The following is a 25,928-nucleotide window of genomic DNA, read 5'->3' as shown; positions in this document are numbered from 1 at the left end:
GTCATGGTGCCTATGGTACAGGGTATTAAGAATTTACCAGGATCTTGTTTCTTTTGAGGTAAAGTTTGCTGAACCCATGTATCTAGTTCCCCAATGAGCAAGGGAGGTTCACCTTCCCAAATCTTATTACCAAACAACTTGGCATTCAGCTTCATGATAGCTCCTAGATATTGAGCAACTTGCTCTCCAACATCTTCATCCTCTTCAGAGGAAGAATAGTTTTCAGAGCTCATGAATGGCAGAAGGAGGTTTAATGTGATCTCTATGGTCTCTATATGACCTTCAGATTCCTTTAAGTCCTCAACAAGGAACTCCTTCTTGCTTGAGAGACGTCCCCTGAGGTCTTCCTCATTGGAATTCACGTCCTCTCCTTCCTCTCTAGGTTCGGCCATGTTGATTATGTCAATGTCCTTACACTCTCTTTTTGGATTCTCTTCAGTATTGCTTGGGAGAGTACTAGGAGGAGTTTCAGTGACTTTCTTACTCAGCTGGCTGGTGGACGAAATTGTGATCATCAATGTTGTATTCTTTGTTGTTGTATGGAATAGTTATAATGGCTCTTTGCTATGTGTGGACACAACTCCGTTCAACTAACCAGCAAGTGTACTGGGTCGTCCAAGTAATAAACCTTACGTGAGTAAGGGTCGATCCCACAGAGATTGTTGGTATGAAGCAAGCTATGGTCATCTTGTAAATCTCAGTCAGGCGGATAATAATTGATTATGGATTTTCGAATAATAATAAATAATAAACAGAAAATAAAGATAATTAAAATAGGATAGAAATACTTATGTAAATTAATGGTGGGAATTTCAGATAGGCGTATGGAGATACTGTGCCCTTTCTTTTTCTACTTTCCTACTTCTTCCTTCCAGTTCTTTCATTCCTTCTTATGGCAAACTGTTTGTAGGGCATCACCGTTGTCAATGGCTACATCCCATCCTCTCAGTGAAAAAGGTCCAAATGCTCTGTCACAGCACGGCTAATCATCTGTCGGTTCTCAATCAGGTTGGAATAGAATCCCTTGATTCTTTTGCGTCTGTCACTAACGCCCAGCCTTCAGGAGTTTGAAGCTCGTCACAGTCATTCAATTCCAGAATCCTACTCGGAATACCACAGACAAGGTTTAGACTTTCCGAATTCTCATGAATTTCACCATCAATCTAGCTTATACCACGAAGATTCTATTTAAGGAATCTAAGAGATACGCGCTCGGCCTAAGGTAGAACGGAAGTGGTTGTCAATCACGCGCGTTCATAGGTGAGAATGATGATGAGTGTCACGGATTATCACATTCATCAAGTTGAAGTGCAACGAATATCTTAGAATAGGAATAAAGAGAATTGAATAGGAAATAGTAGTAATTGCATTAAAACTTGAGGTACAGCAGAGCTCCACACCCTTAATCTATGGTGTGTAGAAACTCCACCGTTGAAAATACATAAGTTAAAGATTCAGGCATGGCCGAATGGCCAGCCCCCCAAAACGTGATCAATAGTCTCCTCAGATGAAGAATAAAATAAAACTGAGACCAAAGATGTCTAATACAATAGTAAATTATCCTATTTATACTAGACTAGCTACTAGGGTTTACATGAGTAAGTAATTGATGCATAAATCCACTTCCGAGGCCCACTTGGTGTGTGTTTGGGCTGAGCTTGATCTATCCACGAGCTGAGGCTTCTTTTGGAGTTGAACGCCAAGTTGTAACGTGTTTTGGACGTTCAACTCTGGGTCGTGATGAGTTTCTGGCGTTTTACTCCAGACAGCAGCATGGAACTGGCGTTGAGCGCCTGTTTACGTCGTCAATTCCCGAATAAAGTATAAACCATTATATATTGCTGGAAAGCTCCGGATGTCTACTTTCTAACGCCGTTGAGAGCGCGCCATTTGGAGTTCTGTAGCTTCGGAAAATATATTTCCAGTGCAGGAAGGTCAGATTCCAACAGCATCAGCAGTCCTTTGTCAGCCTCCTATCAGAATTTTGCTCAAGTCCCTCAATTTCAGCCAGAAATTACCTGAAATCACAGAAAAACACACAAACTCATAGTAAAGTCCAGAAATGTGAATTTAACGTAAAAACTAATGAAAACATCCCTAAAAGTAGCTTAAACTTACTAAAAACTACCTAAAAACAATGCCAAAAAGCGTATAAATTATCCGCTCATCACAACACCAAACTTAAATTGTTGCTTGTTCCCAAGCAACTGAAAATCAAATAGGATAAAAAGAAGAGAATATACTATAAATTCCAAAATATCAATGAATATTAATTCTAATTAGATGAGCAAGACTTGTAGCTTTTTGCTTCTGAACAGTTTTGGCATCTCACTTTTTCCTTTGAAGTTTAGAATGATTGGCTTCTCTAGGAAATTAGAATTTCGGATAGTGTTATTGACTTTCCTAGTTAAGTATGTTGATTCTTGAACACAGCTACTTATGAGTCTTGGCCGTGGCTTTAAGCACTTCATTTTCCAGTATTACCACCGAATACATAAATGCCACAGACACACGACTGGGTGAACCTTTTCAGATTGTGACTCAGCTTTGCTAGAGTCCCCAGTTAGAGGTGTCCAGAGCTCTTAAGCACACTCTTTTTGCTTTGGATCACGACTTTAACCACTCAGTCTCAAGCTTTTCACTTGGACCTTCATGACACAAGCACATGGTTAGGGACAGCTTGATTTAGCCGCTTAGGCCTGGATTTTATTTCCTTGGGCCCTCCTATCCATTGATGCTCAAAGCCTTGGATCCTTTTTACCCTTGACTTTTGGTTTTAAGGGCTATTGGCTTTTTCTGCTTGCTTTTTTTCGCAAGCTTTTGCTTTTTTTCATTGCCTTTTCTTGCTTCAAGAATCAATTTTATGATTTTTCAGATCATCAATAACATTTTTCTTTGTTTCTCATTCTTTCAAGAGCCAACAATTTTAACATTCATAAACAACAAGATCAAAAATATGCACTGTTCAAGCATTCATTCAGAAAACAAAAAGTATTGTCACCACATCAATATAATTAAACTAAATTCAAAGATAAATTCGAAATTCATGTACTTCTTGTTCTTTTGAATTAAAACATTTTTTCATTTAAGAGAGGTGAAGGATTCATGGAATTATTTATAACTTTAAGAGATAGTTACTAACTACTAATGATCATGAAGTAGAGACACAAAATATAGGTAAACATATAAAAACCGAAAAGCAGAAAAAAATAAGAATAAGGAATGAATCCACCTTAGTGGCGTCTTCTTCTTGAAGGACCAACAATGTCCTTAAGCTCTTCTATGTCCCTTCCTTGCCTTTGTTGCTCCTCCCTCATTGCTCTTTGATCTTCTCTTATTTCATGGAGAATGATGGAGTGCTCATGATGTTCCACCCTTAATTGTTCCACATTGTAGCTCAATTCTTCTAGGGAAGTGTTGAGTTGTTCCCAATAGTTGTTGGGAGGAAAGTGTATCCCTTGAGGCATCTCAGGGATTTCTTGATGATGAGCTTCCTCTTGCATCTCTTGAGATCCGTGGAGGGTCTCTCTTGCTTGCTCTATCCTCTTCTTGGTGATGGGCTTATTCTCTTCAATGAGGATGTCTCCTTCTATAATAACTCCAGCTGAGTAACATAGATGGCAAATAAGATGAGGAAAAGCTAGCCTTGCCATGGTGGAGGACTTTTTGGCTATTTTGTAGAATTCATAGGAGATGACTTCATGAACTTCTACTTCCTCTCCAATCATGATGCTATGAATCATGATGGCCCGATCCACAGTAACTTCAGATCGGTTGCTAGTGGGGATGATGGAGCGTTGAATGAACTCTAACCACCCTATAGCCACAGGCTTGAGGTCCAGTCTTTTGTTGAACCGGCTTGCCTTTGGAGTCTCTTTTCCATTGAGCTCCTTCCACACATATGTCCATAAGGACTTGGTCCAACCTTTGATTAAAGTTGACCCTTCTAGTGTAAGGGCGTTCATCTCCTTGCATCATGGGCAAGTGGAATGCCAACCACACATTTTTCGGACTAAAATCTAAGTATTTCCCCCGAACCATTGTGAGATAATTCTTTGGACTCAGATTCACACTTTGATCATGGTTCCTAGTGATCCATGCACTGGCATAGAACTCTTGAACCATTAAGATTCTGACTTGTTGCATGGGGTTGGTTAGGACTTCCCAACCTCTTCTTCGGATTTCATGTCGGATCTCCAGATACTCATTTTTCTTGAGTTTGAAAGGGACCTCAGGGATCACCTTCTTCTTTGCCACAACATCATAGAAGTGGTCTTGATGGCTTTTCGAGATGAATCTTTCCATCTCCCATGACTCGGAGGTGGAAGCTTTTGTCTTCCCTTTTCCTTTTCTAGAGGATTCTCCGGCCTTAGGTGCCATTGATGGTAATGGAAAAACAAAAAGATTATGCTTTGACCACACAAAACTTAAAATATTGCTCGCCCTCGAGCAAGAGAAGAAAGAAGAGAAGAAGAAGAAGAAGAAAATATAGAGGAGAGTGAGGGAAGGTGTTTCGGCCAAGGTGTAGAAGAGGGGGTTTGTGTTGTGTGAAAATGAAGTAGAATGGAAGGGTATATATAGGGAGGGGAGTGGGTGTAGTTTCGGTCATATAGGGTGGGTTTGGGTGGGAAAGATTTTTGAATTTTGAAGGTAGGTGGGGTTTATGGGGAAGAGTGGATGGATGTGAGTGGTGAAGGGGGTAATTGGGAAGAGAGATTGAAGTTGTTGGGAAGTGTGTTTATGGGGAGGAGAGAATGAATAGTGAGAGGAGGGGAGAATATGTTAGGTGGGGATCCTGTGGGGTCCACAAATCCTGAGATGATCCTGTGGGATCCACAGATCCTGAGGTGTCAAGGATATACATCCCTGCACAAATTAGGCATGTAAAATGCCTTTGCACACCATTCTGGCGTTTAAACGCCGAAGTGATGCACACTTTGGGCGTTCAATGCCCATGTGTAGCATGTTTCTGGCGTTGAACGCCAGTTTCATGCTTGTTACTGGCGTTCAGCACCAGCTTTCCTCAAGGCACATTCCTGGCGTTCAAACGCCAAGATGTTGCTTGTTTCTGGCGTTCAGCGCCAGAAACATGCTCTGTTCTGGCGTTGAACGCCAGCCAGATGCACCTTACTGGCATTTAAACGCCAGTAAGTCCTTCCTCCAGGGTGTGATTTTTCTTCTGCTGTTTTTGATTCTGTTTTTAATTTTAGTATTTTTTTCGTGACTCCACATGATCATGAACCTAATAAAACACAAAATAACAATAAAATAAAATTAAAATTAGATATATAAAAATTGGGTTGCCTCCCAACAAGCGCTTCTTTAGTGTCATTAGCTTGACAGTGGGCTCTCATAGAGCCTCACAGATATTCAGAGCATGATGAGGGCCTCCCAACACCAAACTTAGAGTTTGAATGAGGGGGCTTCTCAACACCAAACTTAGAGTTTGGTTGTGGCCTTCCAACACCAAACTTAGAGTTTGACTGTGGGGGCTCTTTTTGACTCTGTACTGAGAGAAGCTTTTCATGCTTCCTCTCCATGGTTGCAGAGGAAGGTCCTTGAGCTTTAAACACAAGGTAGTCCCCATTCAATTGAAGGACTAATTCTCCTCTGCTAACATCAATCACAGCTTTTGCTGTGGCTAGGAAGGGTCTTCCAAGGATGATGCATTCATCTTCTTCCTTCCTAGTGTCTAAGATTATGAAATCAGCAGGGATGTAAAGGCCTTCAACCTTTACTAACACGTCCTCTACTAATCTATAAGCTTGTCTTACTGACTTGTCTGCCAATTGAAGTGAGAATAAGGCAGGCTGTACCTCAATAATCCCTAGTTTCTCCATTACAGAGAGTGGCATAAGATTTATGCCTGACCCCAGGTCACACAGAGCCTTGTTAAAGGTCATGGTGCCTATGGTACAGGGTATTAAGAATTTACCAGGATCTTGTCTCTTTTGAGGTAGAGTTTTCTGAATCCATGTATCTAGTTCACTAATGAGCAAGGGGGATTCACCTTCCCAAGTCTCATTACCAAACAACTTGGCATTCAGCTTCATGATAGCTCCTAGATATTGAGCAACTTGCTCTCCAGTTACATCTTCATCCTCTTCTGAGGAGGAATAGTCTTCAGAGCTCATGAATGGCAGAAGGAGATTTAGTAGAATCTCTATGGTCTCTATATGAGCCTCAGATTCCTTTAGGTCCTCAATAGGGAACTCTTTCTTGCCTGAGAGACGTCCCAGGAGGTCTTCCTCACTAGGATTTTCGTCCTTCTCCTCCCTTGTGCATTCGGTCATATTGATTACTTCAATGGCCTTGCAATATCCTTTTGGATTCTCTTCTGTATTGCTTGGGAGAATACTGGGAGGAGCTTCAATGACTTTCTTACTCAGCTGACCCACTTGTGCCTCCAAATTTCTGATGGAGGACCTTGTTTCACTCATGAAACTTAAGGTGGCTTTAGACAGATCAGAGACTATATTTACTAAGTTAGAGGGGCTCTGTTCAGAATTCTCTGTCTGTTGCCGAGAAGCTAATGGAAAAGGCTTGCTATTGCTGAGCCTGTTTCTTCCACCATTATTAAAGCCTTGTTGAGGCTTTTGTTGATCCTTCCATGATAAATTTGGATGATTTCTCCATGATGAGTTATAGGTGTTTCCATAAGGTTCACCCATGTAATTAACCTCTGCCATTGCAGGATTCTCAGGATCATAAGCTTCTTCAGAAGTTGCCTCTTTAGCACTGTTGGATGCATTTTGCCATCCACTCAGACTTTGAGAGATCATGTTGACTTGCTGAGTCAACACTTTGTTCTAAGCCAATATGGCATTCAGAGTATCAATTTCAAGAACTTCCTTCCTCTGAGGCGTCCCATTATTCACGGAATTCCTCTCAGAAGTGTACATGAACTGGTTATTTGCAACTATGTCAATAAGTTCTTGAGCTTCTGCAGGCGTTTTCCTTAGGTGAATGGATCCACCTGCAGAATGCTCCAGTGACATTTTCGAAAACTCAGATAGACCATAATAGAATATATCTAATATGGTCCATTCTGAAAACATGTCAGATGGACACCTTTTGGTCAACTGCTTGTATCTTTCCCAAGCTTCATAGAGGGATTCACCATCCTTTTGCTTGAAGGTTTGAACATCCACTCTAAGCTTGCTCAGCTTTTTAGGAGGAAAGAATTTATCCAAGAAGGCCGTGACCAGCTTTTCCCAGGAGTCCAGACTATCTTTAGGTTGTGAATCCAACCATGTTCTAGCTCTGTCTCTTACAGCAAAAGGGAAAAGCATGAGCTTGTAGACTTCAGGATCTACTCCATTCGTCTTTACAGTCTCACAAATCTGCAAGAACTCAGTTAAAAACTAATAAGGATCTTCAGATAGAAGTCCATGAAACTCGCAGTTTTGTTGCATTAAAGCAACTAGCTAAGGTTTCAGCTCAAAATTGTTTGCTGCCATCTCCTTCTCTTGTTCGAAAATTTCTGAAAGGTTGTTTCTGGATTGTTGTAATTTAGCTTCTCTTAGTTTCTTCTTTAGAGTCCTTTCAGGTTCTGGATCAGCTTCAACAAGAGTGTCTTTTTCCTTGTTTCTGCTCATACATGGAAGAAGAGAACAAGAAAAGAAAGAGGAATCCTCTATGTCACAGTATAGAGATTCCTTTATGTTAGTAGAAGAAGAAATGGAATAGGAGTGAGGAAGAATGAATAGTCTGAATAAAGGGTAAAGGTAGGGGCAGTGATTTGAGATGAAGAGAGGTGAAGAAAAGTGTTAGTAAATAAATAAATAAATAGATAGAAGGAGAGATAGAGAATTTCGAAAATAATTTTGAAAAAGTGGTTAGTGATTTTCGAAAATTAAAGATAAGATATGATTAAAATTAAAATTTAAAACAATTAAAAAGAATTTTTTTTTTGAAAAAGAGAGAAGTATTTTCGAAAATTAGGGAGGGATAGATAGTTAGTTGTTTTTGAAAAAGATAAGAAACAAACAAAAAGTCAAATAGTTAGTTGAAAAAGATATTAAAATCAAATTTGAAAAGATAAGAAGATAAGAAGTTAGATAAGATATGTTTGAAAAAGATTTAATTTTTTAAAATTTAAAATTAATTACTTTACTAACAAGAAACTACAAGATAAGATTCTAGAATTTAAAGATTGAACCTTTCTTAACAAGAAAGTAACAAACTTCAAATTTTTGAATCAATCACATTAATTGTTAGTGTAGTTTCGAAAATATGATATAAAGATAAGAAAAAGATTTTGAAAATATTTTGAAAAAGATTTTTGGAGTTTTCAAAAAAAAAGGGAAAATGGAAAAAATATGATTTTTGAAAAAGATTTTGAAAAGATAGGATTTTTTTTTAAAATTGAAAATTTGACTTGACTTGTAAGAAACAACTAATTTTAAAAATTTTTGACCAAGTCAACCCAAAATTTCGAAAATTTGGAGGGAAATAAGGAAAAGATAATTTTTTTATTTTTGACATTTTTTTTTAATGAGGAGCGAAAAAAACATAAACATGACCCAAAACATGAAAATTTTGGATCAAAACACATGATGCATGTAAGAACACTATGAATGTCAAGATGAACATCAAGAACACTTTGAAGATCATGATGAACATCAAGAACTTATTTTTGAAAAATTTTTTAATGCAAAGAAAGCATGCAAGACACTAAACTTAGAAATCTTTAATGCATGTACACTATGAATGCAAAAATGCATATGAAAAACAATAAAAGACACAAAACAAGAAAACATCAAGATCAAACAAGAAGACTTACCAAGAACAACTTGAAAATCAAGAAGAACACCATGAATGCATGAATTTTCGAAAAGTGCAAGAAATATATTTTTAAAACATGCAATTGACACCAAACTTAAAAACTGACTCAAGACTCAAACAAGAACACAAAATATTTTTGGTTTTTATGATTTTATGATTCTTTTGGATTTTTATTAATTATTTTTTTTTTGAAAATATTATTGGAAAAACGAAAAAGAAAAGAAAATTTTAAAAAAGATTTTTGAAAAATTTTGAAAAGAAAATTACCTAATCTGAGCAACAAGATGAACCGTCAGTTGTTCAAACTCAACAATCCCCGGCAACGGCGCCAAAAACTTGGTGGACAAAATTGTGATAATCAATGTTGTATTCTTTGTTGTTGTATGGAATAATTATAATGGCTCTTTGCTATGTGTGGACACAACTCCGTTCAACTAACCAGCAAGTGTACTGGGTCGTCCAAGTAATAAACCTTACGTGAGTAAGAGTCGATCCCACAGAGATTGTTGGTATGAAGCAAGCTATGGTCATCTTGTAAATCTCAGTCAGGCGGATAATAATTGATTATGGATTTTCGAATAATAATAAATAATAAACAGAAAATAAAGATAATTAAAATAGGATAGAAAAACTTATGTAAATTAATGGTGGGAATTTCAGATAGGCGTATGGAGATACTATGCCCTTTCTTTTTCTACTTTCCTACTTCTTCCTTCCAGTTCTTTCATTCCTTCCTATGGCAAGCTGTATCTAGGGCATCACCGTTATTAATGGCTACATCCCATCCTCTCAGTGAAAAAGGTCCAAATGCTCTGTCACAGCACAGATAATCATCTGTCGATTCTCAATCAGGTTGGAATAGAATCCCTTGATTCTTTTGCGTTTGTCACTAACGCCCAGCCTTCAGGAGTTTGAAGCTCATCACAGTCATTCAATCCCAAAATCGTACTCGGAATACCACAGACAAGGTTTAGACTTTCCGGATTCTCATGAATGCCGCCATCAATCTAGCTTATACCACGAAAATTCTGTTTAAGGAATCTAAGAGATACGCGCCCGGCCTAAGGTAGAACGGAAGTGGTTGTCAATCACGCGCGTTCATAGGTGAGAATGATGATGAGTGTCACGGATTATCACATTCATCAAGTTGAAGTGCAACGAATATCTTAGAATAGGAATAAAGAGAATTGAATAGGAAATAGTAGTAATTGCATTAAAACTTGAGGTACAGCAGAGCTCCACACCCTTAATCTATGGTGTGTAGAAACTCCACCGTTGAAAATACATAAGTTAAAGATTCAGGCATGGCCGAATGGCCAGCCCCCCAAAACGTGATCAATAGTCTCCTCAGATGAAGAATAAAATAAAACTGAGACCAAAGATGTCTAATAAAATAGTAAATTATCCTATTTATACTAGAGTAGCTACTAGGGTTTACATGAGTAAGTAATTGATGCATAAATCCACTTCCGGGGCCCACTTGGTGTGTGTTTGGGCTGAGCTTGATCTATCCACGAGTTAAGGCTTCTTTTGGAGTTGAACGCCAAGTTGTAACGTGTTTTGGGCGTTCAACTCTGGGTCGTGACCTGTTTCTGGCGTTTTACTCCAGACAGCAGCATGGAACTGGTGTTGAGCGCCAGTTTACGTCATCAATTCCCGAATAAAATATGGACTATTATATATTTCTGGAAAGCTCGGGATGTCTACTTTCCAAAGCCGTTAAGAGTGCGCCATTTGGAGTTCTGTAGCTCCAGAAAAATCATTTCGAGTGCAGGGAGCTCAGATTCCAACAGCATCAGCAGTCCTTTGTCAGCCTCCTATCAGAATTTTGCTCAAGTCCCTCAATTTCAGCCCGAAATTACCTGAAATCACAGAAAAATACACAAACTCATAGTAAAGTCCAAAAATGTGAATTTAACATAAAAACTAATGAAAACATCCCTAAAAGTAGCTCGAACTTACTAAAAACTATCTAAAAACAATGCCAAAAAGCGTATAAATTATCCGCTCATCACTGGCCCACTTGTGCCTCCAAATTTCTGATGGAGGACCTTGTTTCACTCATGAAGCTTAAAGTGGCCTTAGATAGATCAGAGACTATATTTGCTAAGTTAGAGGTGCTCTGCTCAGAATTCTCTGTCTATTGCTGAGAAGATGATGGAAAAGGCTTGCTATTGCTAAACATGTTTCTTCCACCATTATTAAAGCCTTGTTGAGGCTTTTGTTGATCTTTCCATGAGAAATTTGGATGATTTCTCCATGAGGGGTTATAGGTGTTGTCAAAGGCTTCCCCCATGTAATTTACGTCTGCCGTTGCAGGGTTTTCAGGATTATAAGCGTCTTCTTCAGAAGATGCCTCTTTAGTGCTATTGGATGCATTTTGCCATCCATTCAGACTTTGAGAAATCATGTTGACTTGCTGAGTCAACATTTTATTCTGAGCCAATATGGCATTCAGAGCATCAATTTCAAGAACTCCCTTCCTCTGAGGCGTCCCATTATTCACAGAATTCCTCTCAGAAGTGTACATGAATTGGTTATTTGCAACCATTTCAATAAGTTTCTGAGCTTCTGCAGGCGTTTTCTTTAGGTGAATGGATCCACCTGCAGAATGGTCCAGTGACATCTTAGAAAACTCGGATAGACCATAATAGAATATATCTATCATGGTCCACTCTGAAAACATGTCAGAAAGACACTTTTTGGTCATCTGCTTGTATCTTTCCCAAGCTTCATAGAGGGATTTACCATCTTTTTGCTTGAAGGTCTAAACATCCACTCTAAGCTTGCTCAGCTTTTGAGGAGGAAAGAATTTAACCAAGAAGGCCGTGACCAGCTTATCCCAAGAGTCTAGGCTATCCTTAGGTTGTGAGTCCAACCATGTTCTAGCTCTGTCTCTTACAGCAAAAGTGAAAAGCATGAGCCTGTAGACTTCAGGATCTACTCCATTAGTCTTAAAAGTCTCATAGATCTGCAAGAACTCAATTAAAAACTAGTAGGTATCTTTTGATGGAAGTCCTTGAAACTTGCAGTTTTATTCCATTAGAGCAACTAGTTGAGGTTTCAGCTCAAAATTGTTTGCTCCAATGGCAGGAATTGAGATGCTTCTTCCATCAAACTTGGAAGTAGGTGTAGTATAATCACCAAGCATCCTCCTTGCATTATTGTTGTTGGGTTCGGCTGCCATATCCTTTTCTTGTTCGAAAATTTCAGTAAGGTTGTCTCTGGATTGTTATAATTTAGCTTCTCTTAGTTTTCTCTTCAGAGTCCTTTCAGGTTCAGGATCAGTTTCAATAAGAATGCCTTTTTCCTTGTTCCTGCTCATATGAGAAAGAAGAGAACAGAAAAAGAAGAGGAATCCTCTATGTCACAGTATAGAGATTCATTTATGTTAGTAGAAGAAGAAAGGGAATAAGAGTGAAGAAAAATGAATAATCCAAACACAAGGGTGAGGATAGGAGCAGAGATTTGAGATGAAGAGAAGTGTTAGTAAATGAATAAATAAATAGAATAAGATGAGAGAGAGAAGTTTTCGAAAATAATTTTTGAAAAGGAGTTAATGATTTTCGAAAATTAAAGGGGAAATAAAATTAAAATTAAAATTTTAAAACAATTAATTAATTAAAAAAAATTTTTGAAAAAGAGGGAGGTATTTTCGAAAATTAGAGAGAGAAAAGTTGTTAGGTGGTTTTGAAAAAAATAAGAAACAAACAAAAAGTCAATTAGTTAGTTGAAAAAGATTTGAAAATCAATTTTAAAAAGATAAGAAGCTAAGATGTTAGAAGGGATATTTTGAAATAAAATTTTTGAAAAAGATATGATTTAAAAAGATATGATTAAAAAGATATAGTTGAAAAAGATTTAAATTTTAAAATTTAAAATTAATTACTTGACTAACAAGAAACTAAAAGATATGATTTTAGAATTTAAAGATTGAACATTTCTTAACAAGAAAGTAACAAACTTCAAATTTTTGAATTAATCACATTAATTGTTAGTAAAGTTTCGAAAATTTGAAATAAAATTAAGAAAAAGATTTTGAAAAATAGTTTTAAATTTTCGAAAATCATAAGATAAAAGTAAAAGAGATTTGATTTTTGAGTTGACTTAGTCAAAAATTTTTAAAACTTAGCTATTTCTTATAAGTCAAGTCAAATTTTCAATTTTTAAAATCCTATCTTTTTAAAACCTTTTCAAAAATCAAATCTTTTTAATTTTTCTTTTATGACTTTCAAAAATTTAAAAAAATATTTTTCAAAATCTTTTTCTTATCTTTATTTCATAATTTTCAAAAACTTTACTAACAATTAATGTAATTGATTCAAAAATTTGAAGTTTGTTACTTTCTTGTTAAGAAAGGTTCAATCTTTAAATTCTAAAATCATATCTTTTAGTTTCTTGTTAGTCAAGTAATCAATTTTAATTTTAAAAATTAAATCTTTTTCAATCATATCTTTTTAAATCATAGCCTTTTCAAAATCAATTTCAAAATCTTTTCTAACTTCCTATCTTTTCAAAATTGATTTTCAAATCTTTTTCAACTAACTAATTGACTTTCTGTTTGTTTTTTATCTTTTTCAAAACCACCTAACTACTTTTCTCTTTCTAATTTTCGAAAATGCCTTCCTCTTTTTAAAAATTCTTTTAATTAACTAATTGTTTCAAATTTTAATTTTAATTTTATTTATTGTCTTAATTTTCGAAAATCATTAACCTGTTTTCAAAAATAATTTTTGAAAACTCTTCTCTCTCATCTTCTTCTATTTATTTATTTATCTACTAACACCTATCTTCTACTCAAGAATTCGAACCCACTCTTCCCCCTGTGTTTGGATTCTTACCTTTTTCTCCTTTTATTCTCTTATTCTTCTACTCACATAAAGGAATCTCTATACTGTGACATAGAGGATTCCTCTTCTTTCTCTGTTCTCTTCTTTTTCATATGAGCAGGAGCAGGGACAAGAACTTTCTTGTTGAAGCAGATCCAAAACCTGAAAGGACTCTGAAGAAGAAGCTAAGAGAAGCTAAAGCACAACAATCCAGAGAAAACCTTACAGAGAATCTCGAAAAAGAAAGAGACATGGCTGAACCCAATAATAATGGTAGAGGCACAAGGAGGATGCTTGGTGATTATACTACACCTACTTCTAAATTTGATGGAAGAAGCATCTCAATTCTTGCCATTGGAGCAAACAATTTTGAGCTGAAACCTCAACTAGTTGCTATAATGCAACAGAACTGCAAGTTTCATGGACTTCCATCAGAAGATCCCTATCAGTTTTTAACTGAGTTCTTGCAGATCTGTGAGATTGTTAAGACTAATGGAGTAGATCCTGAAGTCTACAGGCTCATGCTTTTCCCTTTTGTTGTAAGAGACAGAGCTAGAACATGGTTGGACTCACAACCTAAAGATAGCCTGGACTCTTGGGATAAGCTGGTCACAACCTTCTTGGCTAAGTTCTTTCCTCCTCAAAAGCTGAGCAAGCTTAGAGTGGATGTTCAGACCTTCAAACAGAAAGATGGTAAATCCCTCTATGAAGCTTGGGAAAGATACAAGCAGATGACCAAAAGGTGTCCTTCTGACATGCTTTCAGAGTGGACCATTTTAGATATATTCTATTATGGTCTATCTGAGTTCTCTAAGATATCACTGGACTATTCTGCAGGTGGATCCATTCACCTAAAGAAAATGCCTGCAGAAGCTCAGGAACTCATTGACATGGTTGAAAATAACCAATTCATGTACACCTCTGAGAGGAATCCTGTGAGTAATGGGATGCCTTAGAAGAGGGAAGTTCTTGAAATTGATGCTCTGAATGCCATATTGGCTCAGAACAAAATGTTGACTCAGCAAGTCAACATGATTTCTCAAAGTCTGAATAGATGGCAAAATGCATCCAACAGTACTAAAGAGGCATCTTCTGAAGAAGAAGCTTATGATCCTGAGAACCCTGCAATGGCAGAGGTGAATTACATGGGTGAACCCTATGGGAACACCTATAATTTCTCATGGAGAAACCATCCAAATTTCTCATGGAAGGATCAGCAAAAGCCCCAACAAGGCTTTAATAATGGTGGAAGAAACAGGTTTAGCAATAGCAAGCCTTTTCCATCATTTTCTCAGCAACAGACAGAGAATTCTGAGCAGAGCCCCTCTAGCTTAGTAAATATATTCTCTGATCTATCTAAGGCCACTTTAAGTTCCATGAGTGAAACAAGGTCCTCCATTAGAAATTTAGAGGCACAAGTGGGCCAGCTAAGTAAGAAAATCACTGAAACTCCTCCTAGTACTCTCCCAAGTAATACTGAAGAGAATCCAAAAAGGGAGTGCAAGGCCATTGACATAATCAAAATGGCCGAACCTAGAGAGGAAGGGGAGGACGTGAATCCCAATGAGGAAGACCTCATAGGACGTCTCCCAGACAAGAAGGAGTTCCCTATTGAGGACCTAGAGGAATCTGAGGCTCACATAGAGACCATAGAGATTCCATTAAACCTCCTTCTGCCATTCATGAGCTCTGAAAACTATTCTTCCTCTGAAGAGGATGAAGATGTAACTGGAGAGCAAGTTGCTCAATATCTAGGAGCTATCATGAAGCTGAATGCCAAGTTGTTTGGTAATGAGACTTGGGAAGATGCACCTCCCTTGCTCATTAGTGAACTAGATACATGGGTTCAGCAAACTTTACCTCAAAAGAAACAAGATCCTGGTAAATTCTTAATACCCTGTACCATGGGCACCATGACTTTTGAGAAGGCTCTGTGTGACCTAGGGTCAAGTATAAATCTTATGCCACTCTCTGTAATGGAGAAGCTGGGGATCTTTGAGGTACAAGTTGCAAGAATCTCATTAGAGATGGCAGACAAGTCAATAAAACAATCTTATGGATTGGTAGAGGATGTGTTAGTGAAGGTTAAAGGCCTTTACATCCCTACTGATTTCATAATCCTAGACACTGGGAAGGAGAAGGATGAATGCATCATCCTTGGAAGACCCTTCCTAGCCACATCAGAAGCTGTGATTGATGTTGACAGAGGTGAACTAGTCCTTCAATTAAATGGGGACTACCTTGTGTTTAAAGCTCAAGGTTATCCTTCTGTAAACATAGAGAGGAAGCATGAAAAGCTTCTCTCAATACAGAGTCAAACAAATTCCCCACAATCAAACTCTAAGTTTGGTGTTGGAAGGCCACAACCAAACTCTAAGTTTGGTGTTGAACCCCCACATTCAAACTCTAAGTTTGGTGTTGGGAGGTTCCAATAATGCTCTGATGATCTGTGAGCTCCATGAGAGCTTACTGTCACGCTATTGACATTAAAGATGTGCTTATTGGGAGGCTGATGAGCGGATAATTTGTACGCTTTTTGGCATTGTTTTTAGTATGTTTTTAGTATGATCTAGTTAGTTTTTAGTATATTTTTATTATTTTTTAGTTAAAATTCACTTTTCTGGACTTTAATATGAGTTTGTGTGTTTTTCTGTGATTTCAGGTATTTTCTGGCTGAAATTGAGGGACCTGAGCAAAAATCTGATTCAGAGACTAAAAAGGACTGCAGATGTTGTTGGATTCTGACCTCCCTGCACTCGAAGTAAATTTTCTGGAGCTACAGAAGCCCAATTGGCGCGCTCTCAACGGCGTTGGAAAGTAGACATCCTGGGCTTTCCAGCAATATATGATAGTCCATACTTTGCCCAAGATTTGATGGCCCAAACCGGCGTTCAAAGTCACCTTCAGAATTCCCAGCGTTAAACGCCGGAACTGGCACAAGGATGGGAGTTAAACGCCCAAACTGGCACCAAAGCTGGCGTTTAACTCCAAGAAGAGTCTCTACACGAAAATGCTTCAATGCTCAGCCCAAGCACACACCAAGTGGGCCCGGAAGTGGATTTTTATGTCATTTACTCATCTCTGTAAACCCTAGGCTACTAGTTCTCTATATATAGGACCTTTTACTATTGTATTTTCATCTTTGGATTATTTTAGATCCTTTGATCATCTTTGGACATCTAGTTCTTAGATCGTTGGGAGGTTGGCCTCACGGCCATGCCTAGACCTTGTTCTTATGTATTTTCAACGGTGGAGTTTCTACACACCATAGATTAAGGTGTGGAGCTCTGCTGTACCTCGAGTATTAATGCAATTACTATTGTTCTTCTATTCAATTCCGCTTGTTCTTGTTCTAAGATATCACTTGTTCTTCAACTTGATGAATGTGATGATCTGTGACACTCATCATCATTCTCACCTATGAACGTGTGCCTGACAACCACCTCCGTTCTACCTTAGATTGGGTGAATATCTCTTGGATTCCTGATACACGACGCATGGTTGATCACCTGACAACCAAGCGCTCGCCTGACAACCGAGCCAGCCATTCCGTGAGATCAGAGTCTTCGTGGTATAAGCTAGAACTGATGGCGGCATTCAAGAGAATCCGGAAGGTCTAAACCTTGTCTGTGGTATTTTGAGTAGGATTCGATGATTGAATGATTGTGACGAGCTTCAAACTCCTGAGGGCGGGGCGTTAGTGACAGACGCAAAAGAATCACTGGATTCTATTCTGGCCTGATTGAGAACCGACAGATGGATAGCCGTGCAGTGACAGGGTGCGTTGAACATTTCCACTGAGAGGATGGGAGGTAGCCACTGACAACGGTGAAACCCTTGCATACAGCTTGCCATGGAAAGGAGTAAGAAGGATTGGGTGAAGACAGTAGGAAAGCAGAGAGACGGAAGGGACCCAGCATCTTCATGCGCTTATCTGAAATTCCCACCAATGAATTACATAAGTATCTCTATCTTTATCTTTATGTTTTATTCATCATTCATATCCATTTGAGTTTGCCTGACTAAGATTTACAAGGTGACCATAGCTTGCTTCATACCAACAATCTCTGTGGGATCGACCCTTACTTGCGTAAGGTTTATTACTTGGACGACCCAGTACACTTGCTGGTTAGTTGTGCGAAGTTGTAGTGATCACAATTTCGCCCACCAAGTTTTTGGCGCCGTTGCCGGGGATTGTTCGAGTATGGACAACTGACGGTTCATCTTGTTGCTTAGATTAGGTATTTTTCTTCAGAGTTCTTAAGAATGAATTCTAGAGTTTCATGATGATCTGTTGAAGTCTGGCTGGCTGTGAAGCCATGTCTAATTTTATTGGACCGAGGTTTCAACTTATCATCACAAGAGCTTGTTGATTTCTATCAATCTTGCTGTTGGAGCAATGATCTGCTAAAGCTTGGCTGGCCATTGGCCATGTCTAGTGTTTTGGACCGGAGCTTTCTTTGAAAGCTTGGCTGGCTGTGAAGCCATGTCTAATTCCTGGACCGGAGTCTTAGACTAGCATTGCAATGATTCCTGGAATTCTCATTAAGAATTTTGATACCTTTTTTTTCTTTTCCACTTAATTTTCGAAAAATCCAAAAAAATTACAAAATCATAAAATCCAAAAATATTTCTTGTTTGAGTCTAGTGTTTCATTTTAAGTTTGGTGTCAATTGCATGTTTTTGTTCTTCTTGCATTCATGTGTCTTAAGTGATCTTCAAGATGTTCTTGATGATTTCATTACTCTGATCTTTAATTTCTCTTGACTTGAGTGTTTGGTGTTTCTCATGTGCATTCTCATTTTGTTAGTGTCAGTAGTATACAAACTGCTAAGTTTGGTGTCTTGCGTGCATTGTTATTTGATTTTAGTTGCATTTTGATTATTCCTCATTATTAAAAATCCAAAAATATTTTTTTATTTGTGTCTTTTCAAGTCAATAATACAGAGGATTGAAGATTCAGAACATACTGCAGAGGAATTACACAGAAAAAGCTGGGCGTTCAAAACGCCCAGTGAAGAAGGGCAAACTGGCGTTTAAACGCCAGCCAGGGTGCCTGGCTGGGCGTTTAACGCCCAAAAAGGTAGTGTTTTGGGCGTTAAACGCCAGAATGTGCACCATTCTGGGCGTTTAACGCCAGGATGGCACAAGAGGGAAGATTTTGTTTTCAATTCAATTTTTTTTTAGTTTTCAAAATCTTTTCAAAATCAAATCTTTTTCAAATCAAATCTTTTCAATCAAATCTTTTTCAAAATCAATTTCTTTCCATTTTCAAAAATACTTGCTATCAATTAATGATTTGATTCAACATTTCAAGTATGTTGCCTTTTCTGTTGAGAAAGGTTTAATGTTTGAATCATATCTTTTCTTGTTAGCCAAGTTATTAATTTTCAAAATCAAATCTTTTTAAAATGTTTTTCAAATCATATTTTCCCAATCACATCTTTTTAAAATCAATCATATCTTCTTAACCACATCTTTTTCAAAATAGTTTTCAATCAAATCTTTTTAATTTCTAATTTCAAAATCTTTTTCAAAAATCACTTGATTTCTTTTCCACTCTTGGTTTTCGAAAATCAATTAGTGTTTTTCAAAATGTTTTCAAAATCTTTTACTTAATTTTCGAAAATTACTTCCCCTCTTCTCACATCCTTCTATTTATGGACTAACACTATTCCTCAATGAACAATTCGAACTCCATCTTTCTTGATAAGTTCGAATTTTCTACTTCTGCCTTCTATTTTTCTATTCCTCTGACTGTAATACCCGGTCTAACCGAAATTAATTAAATAATGAGTTAAGTAGGAGCGAATATGGTTGGAAGATTTGGCGATTGGAATTTGATGATTTCAATGTGATATTTGGATTCAGTGAATTTTTCCGAGTCGGAAGACATAGTTTTCTGCGTAAAAGCACGCAGTGGAATTTTGACCGGCAGTACCGGCTGAGACCTGTCTGGTACTGCAGCTGAGAAAATTGATTATGAGTAAATAAGATTAAGAAATGAGGAATTATAATTAGGGGAGGTAGAAATATTTGAAGTGCGATTTAGAGCGCTGTCCAAAATTGGGCCAACGGACAAAAATAAGTGAACCGGGCCTAAGTGGGCCCAAGACCCAACATATATAAACATTAGTTATGAGCATTTCAGCTCATTTTACCCTAAAAAGAAGGGTTGGGGCGCTGAATTAAGAAGAGAGAAGAGAAGAGAGAAAACCTAACTCTCTTTGATCTTCAAACCACCATAACTTGAGCTACGGAGCTCCGATTGACGAGCCGTTTGCGGCCACGCGTCGCTCTTCTCATCCTCTACAATTCTATCTAAGTTTTGTGGTGAGTATTCCATTCATCTCTGCCCAGTTTTCGAAATTCCCCACTGTTACACGTTTTTGGGAAGTTAGTGTTGAAATCTTGTGATTCTGGGTGTTTAGGGATACTCCAACATGGATTCTAAGTGGGTTCTATCCCTACTTCATATGGGCTGAGGTAAGAAGTGCTCAAACCCTTGTGATTTATCATCTTTATGAGTCCTAGGTTGATGTATGTATGTAATATTGGTTATGTTAGTGCATTTGATGGTTTTGGTGCACGATTGGGAGATTGGTGTTGCTTGAGGAGTTTTGGTGAGGCTTGGAGCTAAGGTTGGTGGAGACTCCCAAAGAAGAGGCTCAATTGATTTGGCTACAAGAGGTACGGTTTAAGTTTCATTTAAGTACCGTGTGGTGTGATGAGAATTCCTAGGCTAGATGCCCCTAGGATTAAGTTTGGATTGTGTAAATGGTTGGTGCTAATATGCATAGTTGGTATGTAATGTGAATTAATGATTGGGTTGAGAATTGTGTGGCCTTGTATGTTTGGTGTATTGAGAATTAAATGTATGGGGTAATGAGTATTGATTTGTGGTTTATGCTTTTAAATTGTGAAATTGGGCCGGAGGCCGAGAAGAGGTAAGGAAGGTAAGTTGATATGTGCATTGTATGATGACACGAATGATTGGATGAGTTTTAAATAATGAATGTATGAATGATTGGGTTGGTTATTGAATAATAAGGTTTGAGGAGTTGAAGTGTGGAATTTGGTAATTTTGGGTGAAATTATGTAGATGAGGTATGTTTGGTTTTGGTTGAGATATATTATGTGGTCATATATGTAATTACGATTATTGATGCCTTGAGGATATGATGATGCATGAGAGATATGTATGTTGCGATATATGCTTGAGGAATGATTAAGGTTGATTTGTGGGTGAAACCACGTGATAGTGAGTATGATATTGATTATGTATAATGATGACCGATTGGAAATAGTATTGTTGGAAATTAGGATGGGGAAGGATGTATGACATGTTAATGTGTTGTAATTTCGCCATTTGTTGAAATGGGTAAAAATGGTCATATGGCGGTTCTGTGAATTGTGGTAAAGTATTAATGTATGAGTTGAGGAGGCTTGATGTTGATTTTGGTATATTTTGATTGATTTCAAAAAGGGTTAATATTGGCATGTTTTGGTTGATTTTGAAAAGAGTTGAAAATGACTTGTTTTGAAAATGGCACTTTGTGGTTTTGTATGAAAAATATGGTTTTTGGGCATACTTTGACGGGACATAACTTGGACTACGGATCTCTGTTTTGTGCCAAATCTGTTTAGAAATGATATTGGATCCGGGATGTCCATGTCGTTCGAAGAACGGGTGAAAAACGATTTAAAATGAGAGAGTTATGTCTGTCGGAAGATTGGGGGTTGAATCTGTAAATTCTGCAGCTTTTAACTTAGAAAATTTTTAGCAGAATGACCCTCCACGCGTAGGCGCACTTGGCGCGTACGCGTCGTTCTTCGAGAAGGCACCATCCACGCGTGCGCGTGGTGTGCGCGTGCGCGTCGATGCGCTGCACCCATTGCCCAGCCATTTTCCCGAGAGTTGTGCCAGAGTTGTGCCAGTCTTGTGCCTGGTGCGCAAGTGTACCCACGCGTACGCGTGGCTGACGCGTACGCGTCGTTATCTATTTTTCAATCCGCGCGTCCGCGTGAATGGCGCGTATGCGCCGATGAGTTTTGTGGCCATCCACGCGTGCGCGCGGAGTACGCGTACGCGTGGCCCTGTTTTCATCCCAAAGTTGATTTTTGAGTATTAAAAGCCAAATCTCATACTTCTAAGCCTCCGATCTCACCCCTTATGTATTAAATCATTATGATATGCCTAGCAATGAGAAAGGAGCTAGGGGATGTGGTAACTTGCGAGTGAAGCAAGGGGAAAAGTTATGATCAATGATGATCAACGATGATTATATGAGATATGGAGGATGACGGTGGGAGTACCGTGTATGCCATGAGCCGAAGGGCTATATTTATTGATAAATGGCTGGTTCTTGATTAGACCATGAGCCGGATGGCTGAGTTATTGCCGGGTCACGGCAAAGCCATTATTGATTATGGCTGAGAATAATTGCATATATGATTAATGAATGAATGTGTTAAATGGATAATAATGGAAGATGTTGAAATGTGATGTGTAACCCCGGGTAGTAGGCAGTGGCGTTGTCCACTTGCTCCGGGTGTGAGACGGAAAAGGATGTTTATGATAAATGAGTTTAATTATGGAGTTTTGAATGAATGTATTTGTGATACCTGGGTAGTAGTAAGGGTTGTGGTTCGTCCCACTTGCTCCAGGTTAATGTTTGAGTTTTGATAACAATGAGGATTGATAATATGAATTGAGATTGAATGAATATATGTTTGAGATACCTGGACAGTAGCAAGGGTTGTGGTTCGTCCCACTTGCTCCAGGTTAATGTTTGAGTTTTGATAACAATGAGGTTTGATAATATGAATTGAGATTGAATGAATATATGTTTGAGATACCTGGACAGTAGCAAGGGTTGTGGTTCGTCCCACTTGCTCCGGGTTAATGCTTAAGATACCTGGGCAGTAGCAAGGGTTGTGGTTCGTCCCACTTGCTCCAGGTCAGAGATTGTGACGCCTGGGTAGTAGCCGCAGTAGTGGTTGTTTCACTGGCTCCAGGTTGAGCTTTTAAACACCCGCCTGGGTAGTAGCCGCAGTAGTGGTTGTTCCACTGGCTCTGGGTTGAGCGGGTAGTAGCAAGGGGGTTGTAGCTCAAACCTACTTGCTCCGCAAGGGGTGTTTCTGTCCAATGGTTAGCTACCAGGACATGTCGGGTTGGCTATATAACCGACAGATGATATCATCAGCCATAGGGCAGGCATACATCATTTGCATATGTTTGAATTGTTTGGGTTTGCCTATTTGTTTTGGATTTCTATACCATACATGCTATGTTACCTGATTACGTGCTACTTGTTCTACTTGTACCTTATTTGTGTATTACTTGTCTGTATTGCTTGTGTTTGTACAACTGAGAGATCCCTCATGTTGGTGTCGGTGGATGTTGGGGGCTGTTCTTGATGAGATGAATTGGTGATGCGATTGCATGATGATGATGATTTTTGAATGAGATAATTTGAGCCCCTGGGTAGACGCAGTGATGTGATTTCACTAGCTCCAGCCGAGGGTATGATGTATTGATATAGAGTTGCTGAGACAGAACAACTGGTGATGGTTTTGCTTATGATTCTGAGTCTGATTCGTGTAAGAATCAGCGAGTTGGGAAACATGTGTAACATGAACTAGATTTAGTATCCCTTACGACAGATGCCTATTCATGGATTAGTGAGAATCTAGGCTGGATACTTGGAGAAAAGGAGTTTAGGATGCTTAGTGAGTTTTTATTGCAGTGCATTGTATTTATTTGGCACTTTTACCGTACTGGAAACCCATGGGCCCGGGGTTCTCATTCCGTATATATCTCTTGTTTTTTAGATACAGGTCCAGGTGCTCAGAAGTGAGCTGTGGTTCGTCTGAGAGCCGGCGAAGATCTTTATTTTCTCTACTTTGTGTTTTCCGTAGAATCTCTCCACCTCTGTTTTGAAAAGATTATATTATGTGTTGAACTCTTTTGGAACTTGCCTATAGGGACTCTTATGTTTCCTTTGGGAGAGATTAGGATGTACTGTTGTCAGTTACTTTCATACTGTACCCTAGCCGGCCTAAACTTCGCGGGTCGCGACTAGTGGCTATTTACTTATGTTATATGTATCTATCTGTTATCTATCTCTTAATCTCCTTTATGCCTTGTCCATATATCGCTTTCGGCTTCACGTTTTATCTTTTCGTTGTCGAATCGTGAGTGATACGTCTTCGCAATTTTATTTCTACTCTTTTCAGGCTTCTCGATTAATACTCCTTTCGAAATTACCTATGTTTATATATTAAAAATCCACCTGAGAGTCGTACCACCGTAATATCATTGACTTATGACTCGAGCATAAGGATTTGAATATTAGGGTGTTACATTATGGTATCAGAGCAGTTCGTCCTCGTGAGCCTGAGGGATGGAACTGCTTATGCTTCAATGCATACTCTGAGTTTGTGCCTGTGCTAGTTAGGGTATCTAACTGATACATCTAGCATGAAGTCCATGAGTGTACCTTTGGTACTTTGAAGCACTATACTTCCGATATTGAGACTGATCAACTTGATATCGATTGTTTGGTGTGTATAGGAACCAGATGGCGCCTCGTGGACCCGGTCGGGGACGTGAGAGAGATCGTTCTAGTACACAGGAACCGGAAATCAACTCGAATAACCCGGTAAACCTTATGGCGGCATTGGAGAATATGGCTGCTGCTATGCAGGCCACTGCGGAGGCCCTTGGGCAACAGATAAACAATAATGGCAATGGCGGAAGGGAAGCTCAGGGCCCGATGACACTGGCAACTTTCTTAAAGGTTAACCCACCTAAGTTCAAGGGAACCACCAATCCGACTGAAGCTGATACTTGGTTTCAGGCCATGGAGCGAGCACTGCAAGCGCAGTTGGTGCCTGAAGAGCAGCGTGTTGAATTTGCTACCTATCTGCTCATGGGGGAAGCATCGCATTGGTGGCAAGGGGCTCGACGTCTCCTGCAATAGGGGAATGATCCTATCACTTGGGATGCCTTCCAGGTGGAATTCTATAAGAAGTACTTTCCAAATTCCGCCAGGACAGCCAAGGAATTGGAGTTACTACAGTTGAAGCAAGGTGCTATGTCCGTATCTGAGTATACAGACAAATTTGAGGAACTATTCAGGTTTTCCCGCATGTGTCATGGAGCTCCGGAAGACTTCGAGGAATGGAAATGCATTAAGTATGAAGGAGGGCTTCGGAGCGACATCTTAAGTTCAGTGGGACCAATGGAGATCCGAGCTTTTTCAGAGTTAGTGAATAAGAGCAGAATTACTGAAGAGTGTATGAAAAGGAGGGTTGCAGAGGAAGGAAGTCATAGAGAGCACAACCAAGAATTTGCACCAAGGGGTCGAGAGTTTAAGGAGAGAGGATACATACAACACTTTCCCCAAGGACGGAATAACTTTGCGACGAGTGAGAAGTCCCAAAGGAATGGTAAGGGAAAACGGGCAGCGACTGCTTCTAATGTTTTGAGCTGTCAGAGGTGTGGAAGTCATCACCCAAATAGGCCATGCCGATTGGGGTTAGGCGTATGTTACAAGTGCGGGTTACCAGGCATGTATCAAGAAATTGCCAACAAGGAGAGAGTCAGGATGCGGGCCGATTGCGGCAGTAAGATTGAGGTAATTTCAATAATCGAGCTTAAATGGTAGTGTGTGATTTTATAATACCGCCTGTACAGCAAAAACTCAGAATGCCAAGCTTAATATTAGACTGAGAAGCAAACCAGATGATCCGAGTAAGGAATTGCCTTAATACAAATGGATAAATGCCTCTGATGTAAATGATTTTCTGTTAAGAATGATGTGTTGTGTTTGTTATATAGTTGGTTAATTTCTGGATTTTTGGTGAAACGGATTGAACCCGTGACTTTTAGTTCCTTTGATTTAAATAGATAAGGAATGGTCCTAAATGATGGATTTGAAACGTTGATTTGAAATACCAGTCATGCTAAGTTGTGGTTGGGTACTTGAGGAAATTATCATTGATGCATAGTCGGATTTAGATGATGATTGAGTGTAAGTTGTCGTGTTTGAGAGATGAGTGCTATGATGTTTGGTCATGGTGACCTTGGATTTAGATCAAGATTTGTAATGATCGGTTTCAGAGGAATCGTTTGGAAACCTTTAAATTGCAATACTGATGCGGTACTGAGATTGGTTTGAGGGAACCCGTGACGGGTGGTAAACTCCAATTTTTGGGGAGGTGCTGTTGAATTTCTTTTTCCAAGAATTTGAAGGAGTGTTGGTTATATTTTTGAAAATGATTTTTGATCTGGGTGACTTCAACAAA

General features: G+C 38.7%; 2 non-coding genes across 2 annotated transcripts; one reads left to right on the top strand and one right to left on the bottom strand.

Annotated features, from left to right (window-relative positions):
* The first annotated feature begins 7,056 nt into the window (after nt 1-7,056).
* LOC112704846 (small nucleolar RNA R71) lies at nt 7,057-7,160 on the top strand. Its single transcript, XR_003155447.1, has one exon. It is a non-coding gene; the product is annotated as a small nucleolar RNA R71 (small nucleolar RNA).
* Nucleotides 7,161-14,269: 7,109 nt separating this feature from the next.
* Nucleotides 14,270-14,377, bottom strand: LOC112704319 (small nucleolar RNA R71). Its single transcript, XR_003154950.1, has one exon. It is a non-coding gene; the product is annotated as a small nucleolar RNA R71 (small nucleolar RNA).
* Between the last annotated feature and the right edge of the window lie 11,551 nt (nt 14,378-25,928).

This window comes from Arachis hypogaea, chromosome 7, assembly GCF_003086295.3.
Source record: "Arachis hypogaea cultivar Tifrunner chromosome 7, arahy.Tifrunner.gnm2.J5K5, whole genome shotgun sequence".
Taxonomy (NCBI): Eukaryota; Viridiplantae; Streptophyta; class Magnoliopsida; order Fabales; family Fabaceae; genus Arachis; species Arachis hypogaea.
The sequence above is the reverse complement of the archived record's forward strand: the minus strand, read 5'-3'. Positions and strand labels throughout refer to the sequence as shown.